Here is a 6,951-nt window from a genome sequence, read left to right as displayed (position 1 = left end):
ATTTAACAAATATCATCATATTAGAAGTAAAATAGGAATAAAATATAATTTTTATTTATAAAAAGTGATCTCTAATGATAAAGAATAACTTGTTCAAGACATATTTGTTGAAAATCGAGTATATTATATATACAACTTTTATATATACCCAGAAGTACCTTATAAGCTATGGCCCACAGTTTGGGCCGCATAAGTAAATGGATTAGTGCGATTGATCTTATCAGGGCCAATAACTATGCTGTTGTGGGCTAAAACTTCTTGCACCTCTAATTATTGCTTCTTGCACTCTATGTCGTTTTAGAAAGTTCAATCTAAAATATAATTGAAGGTGCCAGAAGCAACAACCTAGGGTATGCTGCAAGTTAAGCAAATAAAGGAATAATAATAAAAAATGGTAGAATGGACTAGGGCATTTGTTTCCTGCCCTTACTATTTTAATTGTGCAAACAAAATTTCCCTTAATAATTTCTCTCACAACACTCCCTAGATTGCATTATGGAATACACACATCCAAATATAATTGTAAATCTAGTTATTCCGGAACACATTTTTGGATTTATAATTATATTATGAAATGGGTATTCAATAATGAAATTATAAATCCGAAAATGAGTTGGAATTTCCTCTTGTATACTTATTACGGGATGAGGATTGCATAAAATGTTGCTAAATATTTGTATTTTAATTTAAAATTTATAAATATATATTAATTATATTTTATAAAATAAAATATTTATTTTAGATTTTCTTAATATTTTGTTTTAATGACTCAACAAGTTTGTTACTTTTATTGTGACAACGGTAGATTGGTTTCCAATCATCATATTTCCAACGGTCATATTTTGTTGTTGCATAAATACCTATATATATCTCTTTCCTCTTTTCCAAAAAAAGAGCATAGGCAGACAATCTAGTTTCTTTCTCTAAAAAAAAATTCTCTTTCTTTTCCTATGAAAAACTTATTTTTGAGAGCAAGAGCATTGAAAGGGGATCATTTCACTGCACACGATCAGAATCTCTTACCTGTGCAATGGGGGTGTTTTCTCCCTAAGGATAGCATTTACGCGCTTCAACCCAGACTATTTAATTCTTTCCCTTGATTTAATTTTTCCTTGTGCTTATTGTATGTTATAATGAATTATTCATGTGTTGTCAATTAAATTTATTTTGCTACTTTTATTTTGTTATTTAATTAAAGGCTTTGCATTTTTCTTCTTATTTATTTCTTTCATTTTTTATTTTATTTTTCTAACAGTCTTAGAGAGAAATTTTTTTTTTTCACTTTTTTCTTGCATAGTCTTTTCAGCAGTAGTATTCTATTTTATCAAAATGTCCACCATGGATATGATTAAGTCCCTTTCTAGTAAGCTTGAAAAATTTACGGGTGAATTTTTTTTTTTGTTGGCAACAACAAATGAAATTCTGGCCTACTGAATTGGATTTATACTCTGTGATTTCTAAAAGAAAAATAAAAACTTCAACTTCCTCTACTGATATAGTTCAAACTGATGCAACCAAATCTTCTACCACTAAGCATGATCTTTTTGATAAAGATATTTTATGTCATGGACGAAAACACAATGTATTATGCTCTATTAAAAATGTTTTTATTATATTATTTCATTTCTTTAAATTTTAAATTAGTGGGAGATTGTTGGAAAATATTTTCTTATAATTTAAAATTAAAATATATTTTTTTATCAATTATGTTTTGTAAAGATAAAATGCTTCTAGAATTAGTCCATGTGAAAAAATTGAAAGCATCTCACTACTTCCATTCCTATGTTAGGAAGCTATCTTTTTGTTGGTCAATTCTTTTGTGAACGTTATAAGTCCTTAAAATTAGATTTGTTGTTTGGTTTTTATTTTATGTTGATTAACGTGTTGTAAATATGTGTTGTTACACGTTAGTGACTGGTTGCCTCTATATATGTAGCTTCTTGCTAAAATAATAATAATAATAATAATAATAATAATAATAATAAACATGTGAAAATACAATACACAAAGTAATAAAATGAACCCTTGGTGAAGATTTATATTTTTGTATGTCATTTTCTTGATATGGTATCTTATAATTTATTTATTTTTTAAATCTTTATGAGCTATGGAGGAAAAGAGAACCAAATATGAAATATCTTAAAGTGTGGGGGTGTCTTTTAAAGGTTAAAAAATGTTAATTATATTTTTGTTAGATATTCTTTACATAATACTACTTATAGATTCTTAGTTGTTAATTCATAAATATCTGAAATTTCTAATGGTACTATTATGGAATCTGGAGATATCACTTTCTTTGAAAATGTTTTTCCTTGAAAAATAAATTGTTAAATCTTTATATGGTTTGAAGCAAGCCCCAAAGAAATGACACACAAGTTTGATCAAGTTATTCTTTCGTATGATTTTCAAATTAATGATAGTGATAAATGTGTGTATGTGAAATTTTTTTATGATAATGGATGTGTTATTTTATGTTTGTATCTGGATGACATATTGATATTTGGTAGTAATATGCATTTCATAAATGATGTGAAATCTTTATTGTCTAGAGATTTTGATATGAAAGACCTTGATCGTGTAAATGTGATTTTGAGTATCAAGCTTATAAAGAAAAATGATGGTATGGTTTTTACTTAATCTTATTATGTTGAAAAGCTATTGAAGAAGTTTAATTATTTTGATGTGAAACATGTTTCTACTCCTTATAACTCATCCATCAAGTTAAAAAAAACCGAGTAAAGAAATTTCTTCACATAAATATTCTCAAATTATTGGTTCTTTGTTGCATTTGACAAACTTCTCTAGGCCTGACATTGCATATGCAGTTGGTAGATTAGGAAGGTATACTAATAATCCTGATCATTCTCATTGGATTGCAACAGAAAGAGTTTTTAGATACTTAAAATGAACCATTAATTATGACATTCATTATACATATTTTTCTACCGTAATTAAGGGGTTTAGTGATGCAAATTGAATTTCTGATTCTGATGAAACAAAATCTACAAGTGGTTATGTTTTTACTTTAACTGGTGGTACAGTATCATGAAAATCTGTTAAACAAACTATTATTTCACGTTCTACTATGGAAGCATAAATTATTGCTTTAGATACTGCTACTAGTGAGGCTGAGTTTCTTAAAAATTTGTTATGTGATTTGCCATTGTTGAATAAGCCTATACCTCCAATTCCAATGCATTGTGATAGTCAAGTTGTTATATCTAAAGTTACTAGCAAAAATTTTAATGAAAAAAGAAGACACTTAAGAGTGAGACATAAGTCTATTAAAAATTAGATTTTTCATAGTGTCATTTCTCTTGACTTTGTCAGGTCAGAAAGTAATATTGTGGATCCGCTTACAAAAGGATTGACGCGTCAACAAGTACTTGAGTCGTCGAGAGGAATGAGACTAAAGCCCATTATTTAGTTACAACAATGGACACTCGTCTCCGTGTGATTGGTGATCCCATGAATGGAGTTCAACGAATAACAACGAAATTGTTTGTTGACTAAAGTACACCAAAATGAAATTTGGCAGAGCTATTTTGTTTCTAATTCCTATGATGATGTGTATTATAAATTGTGGCAATATTAAGGTTGAGGTATTTATATATGTGTATTTTTGGTATAAAAAATGTCTCTTAATGAATCCGATGACAATTATTGTAGGGGTGGAGTCACAACCCACTCTTTGAGGATTCACCTAGTGAGTGTGATGGTGGGGCCGCCATTATGAGATATGAGCTAATCTCTAAGTGACACTCACAAGACAAGATACAAGCACAATGTCGTGTAACACGCTACCACTGATTAGAACCTAATTGAACGTCAATATTGTAGGGATTGTGTACTAAAATACAGCTAAAGAATATGTAGTTCAAGACAATTAAATCACTACATTTTTCTTGGGTGGAAGTTCATAAACACTAGGTATAAGGCTCAAACCCCGAAGGTTCCTTATACCGAAATACAATATCACGTGTTCTTTCTCTTATGTTTCTATACAAATTATCTTTTAGAAAATATATTTTAAAATTTTAAATTATGTGGGGGAATGTTGGTAAATATTTGTGTTTTAATTTAAAATTTATAAATATATATTAATTATATTAATTCTATTTTATAAAATAAAATATTTATTTTAAATTTTCTTACGATTTTGTTTTAATAAGTCAACAAGTTTGTTACGTTTGTTGTGACAACGGTAAGTTAGTTTCCAACGGTCATATTTCCAATAAATCTTCTCTTTCTTTTCCCATAAAAAACTTATTTTTGAGAGCAAGGGAATTGGGAGGATCACCAACCGGTTGTCGTATTTTGAGAGAGGAGCGCAATCAAAATCTCTTATCCGTGCATAGGAGACGCGTTTTCTCTTTAAGGATAACGTTTACGCGCTTTAACCCAAACTATTTAATTCTTTCCCTTAATTTAATTTTTCCTTGTGCTTATTGTATGTTACAATGCATTATTCATGTACTGTCAATTAAATTTATTTTACTACTATTATTTTGTTATTTAATTAAAGGCTTTGCATTTTTCTTCTTATTTATTTCTTTCATTTTTTACTTTATTTTTCTAACATAAAACTTTGCAGAAAATAGAAAGGTACAAACTTCAGCGTCTACCTCAACCCAACGCCACCCACCTTCACCGGAACTGAGCAGAGATTAACGGAAACCCCAGTGTTTGTGGAGATGACTTCTTCTTCAACAAATTCTTCTGCGCGGAGAGGATAAACAGAGGACGATGCTAGTTGTGGAGATGAGCATAAGTTGCAGAATAGGAAAGGAGGTGTGTGAAGGTCCTTTAGGAGAGATAGGGAGAAGAGGAAAGTTATAATATGAAAATGGTACTTTAGGAATATTAAAAAAAATTGGGAAGTGCAGAAAAAAGGTAGGAAAGTATAGTGCCATGGATCAGAATAGTAGAAGATGGAACAAAAAAAAAAGTGGTATAATGGATCAGTTTCGTTAGCACAAGGTAAGCTAGATATTGAGCCCCATAGATTAGCAATAAATTGTGCTTGCTTGCATAGAGCATGCCATCTATTGAAAAAATGCTAGCTGATTCTAATTGAGCCTTTTATATATATATATATATATATATATATATATATATATATATATATATATATATATATATATATATATATAATAAATTGAATTGTGATAATATACGACGCATATATCTTCATGGCATGTCCGGTGTAGGAGAAAATATTTAACCCAATGAATTTCTTCACCTTTCATTACATGGATGGATGCACTACAATTTACAAAGATGAACTAACCAGAAACAAAAGAGAAAGGCAAAGAGGATTTCAACATGGTTAACGCCAACTTGTAGTGACTTAGAGTTGGATATAATTGAAGGTACTTCTTATTGGTAAAGAATGCCAAGTTAAAGGCCATCATAAGCAGGTCATTTTGTTTCTCAGAATGAGCTTGTAATCTTGAAACCCATTTTATATCTTGAGTTGCTATTGTTTAAAATCCCATGTATCCAAGTTTTTTGTATACAATGATGACAATAAGGATTAAATCTAAATCCTCCTACATCTATCTAATCCCTCGTCACTAACTTAATCCTAGTAGGTTTCATGTATCGAAGTTAATCTTGTAGGTTTATTAGAAAGTATGTTTGACTTAAAATACATTTTCTGTATTTTTCTTCTGCATTTATTGGAACTTTTTTTTAGATTTTGAAATTTCGGCAAATTTACGGAGGAGGGATGGTTTTAGAAACTATTTACTCAATAGGGTCTGATTTATAAGAAATTACGGGGGGGGTTTGTTTTCTACGTGGGTGCCGCCATTGACACTGGCGGGAAGCTTGAACCGCCAGTGGCAATGGCGGGATAGGGGCTGACTAGGAGAGAGGGGGAGGGGTGCCGCCAGCAGCAATGGCGGGATGGGAGAGAGAGAGGTCCCGCCCTTGGAGCTGGCGGGACAGGTGAGAGAAGCAGGCGGTACCGCCACTGTTGGTTGCGGGACAGGGGGAGAGAGAGGCTTGTGGGTTACGTGAATGAATGAAGGCTTGGTCTGCACCTTTTTCTGAAAAGCCTGCACACCTATGTTCACGTGAATGAAGGCTTGGTCTGCACCTTGCAAGCAATAGGTTTCAGGTTCTGAAAAGGCTGCATATATAGCATCTTAACGTTAAAAAAAATTTGAACGTTGGGGGTGGGGTTTAAGTTTTGGGCTATAAAAAAAATGTTGAAGTCATTATTCTTTACGTTTACGTTTACACAGCTTCCTTAGTTTGCTTTCTCTTTCTTTCTTCTTCTGGAGTTTGAGAGATTATTGTGTTTGTGTTCTTCTGTGCATTCATCTTTCAAGTGTGCTTCAAGTGCCCTTAAATTCCTGGTATGTATTTTCAAAGTAAATATGCTAATATATATTATAAGTTTAAGTTAGTTAGTATTATAAGTTAGTTAGTATGTAAATAGTAGGTTAGTTATTATTAACAAAAGTTCTAAGTTTAAATTAGTTTGTATGAGTAGCTATTGTGTTATTATTTTTTACTTATTAATAAATATTCCAATATTAGGTTAGTTAGTATGAAAATATTATTTGGTTAGTTAGAATTAAAATTTTATTTAGCTATTCTTATTGTATATATTGTTAGATGTTATTTGGTTATTATGTATAATATTTTAGTATTAGTAGTAATTGTTATTTGGTTAGTTAGAATTAAAATTTTATTTAGTTATTGTTATTGTATATATTGTTAGATGTTATTTGATTATTGTATATAATATTTTAGTATTATTAGTAGTAATTACAGCATAGCATAGAATATTATTATTAATTTTTTTTATCAAAGAATGAGAATTTTATTATGAATTCTAGAAATATCTGTAAAATAAAATATATTCTAACTCAAGAAATATAAAATTTTCTAAAATAATTATTCTTTCTTATCAACTTGTTTCAATTATTTTTGTAAATT

This window comes from Glycine soja, chromosome 5 (genome assembly GCF_004193775.1).
Source record: "Glycine soja cultivar W05 chromosome 5, ASM419377v2, whole genome shotgun sequence".
NCBI lineage: Eukaryota > Viridiplantae > Streptophyta > Magnoliopsida > Fabales > Fabaceae > Glycine > Glycine soja.
This window is presented reverse-complemented; position numbering follows the sequence as displayed.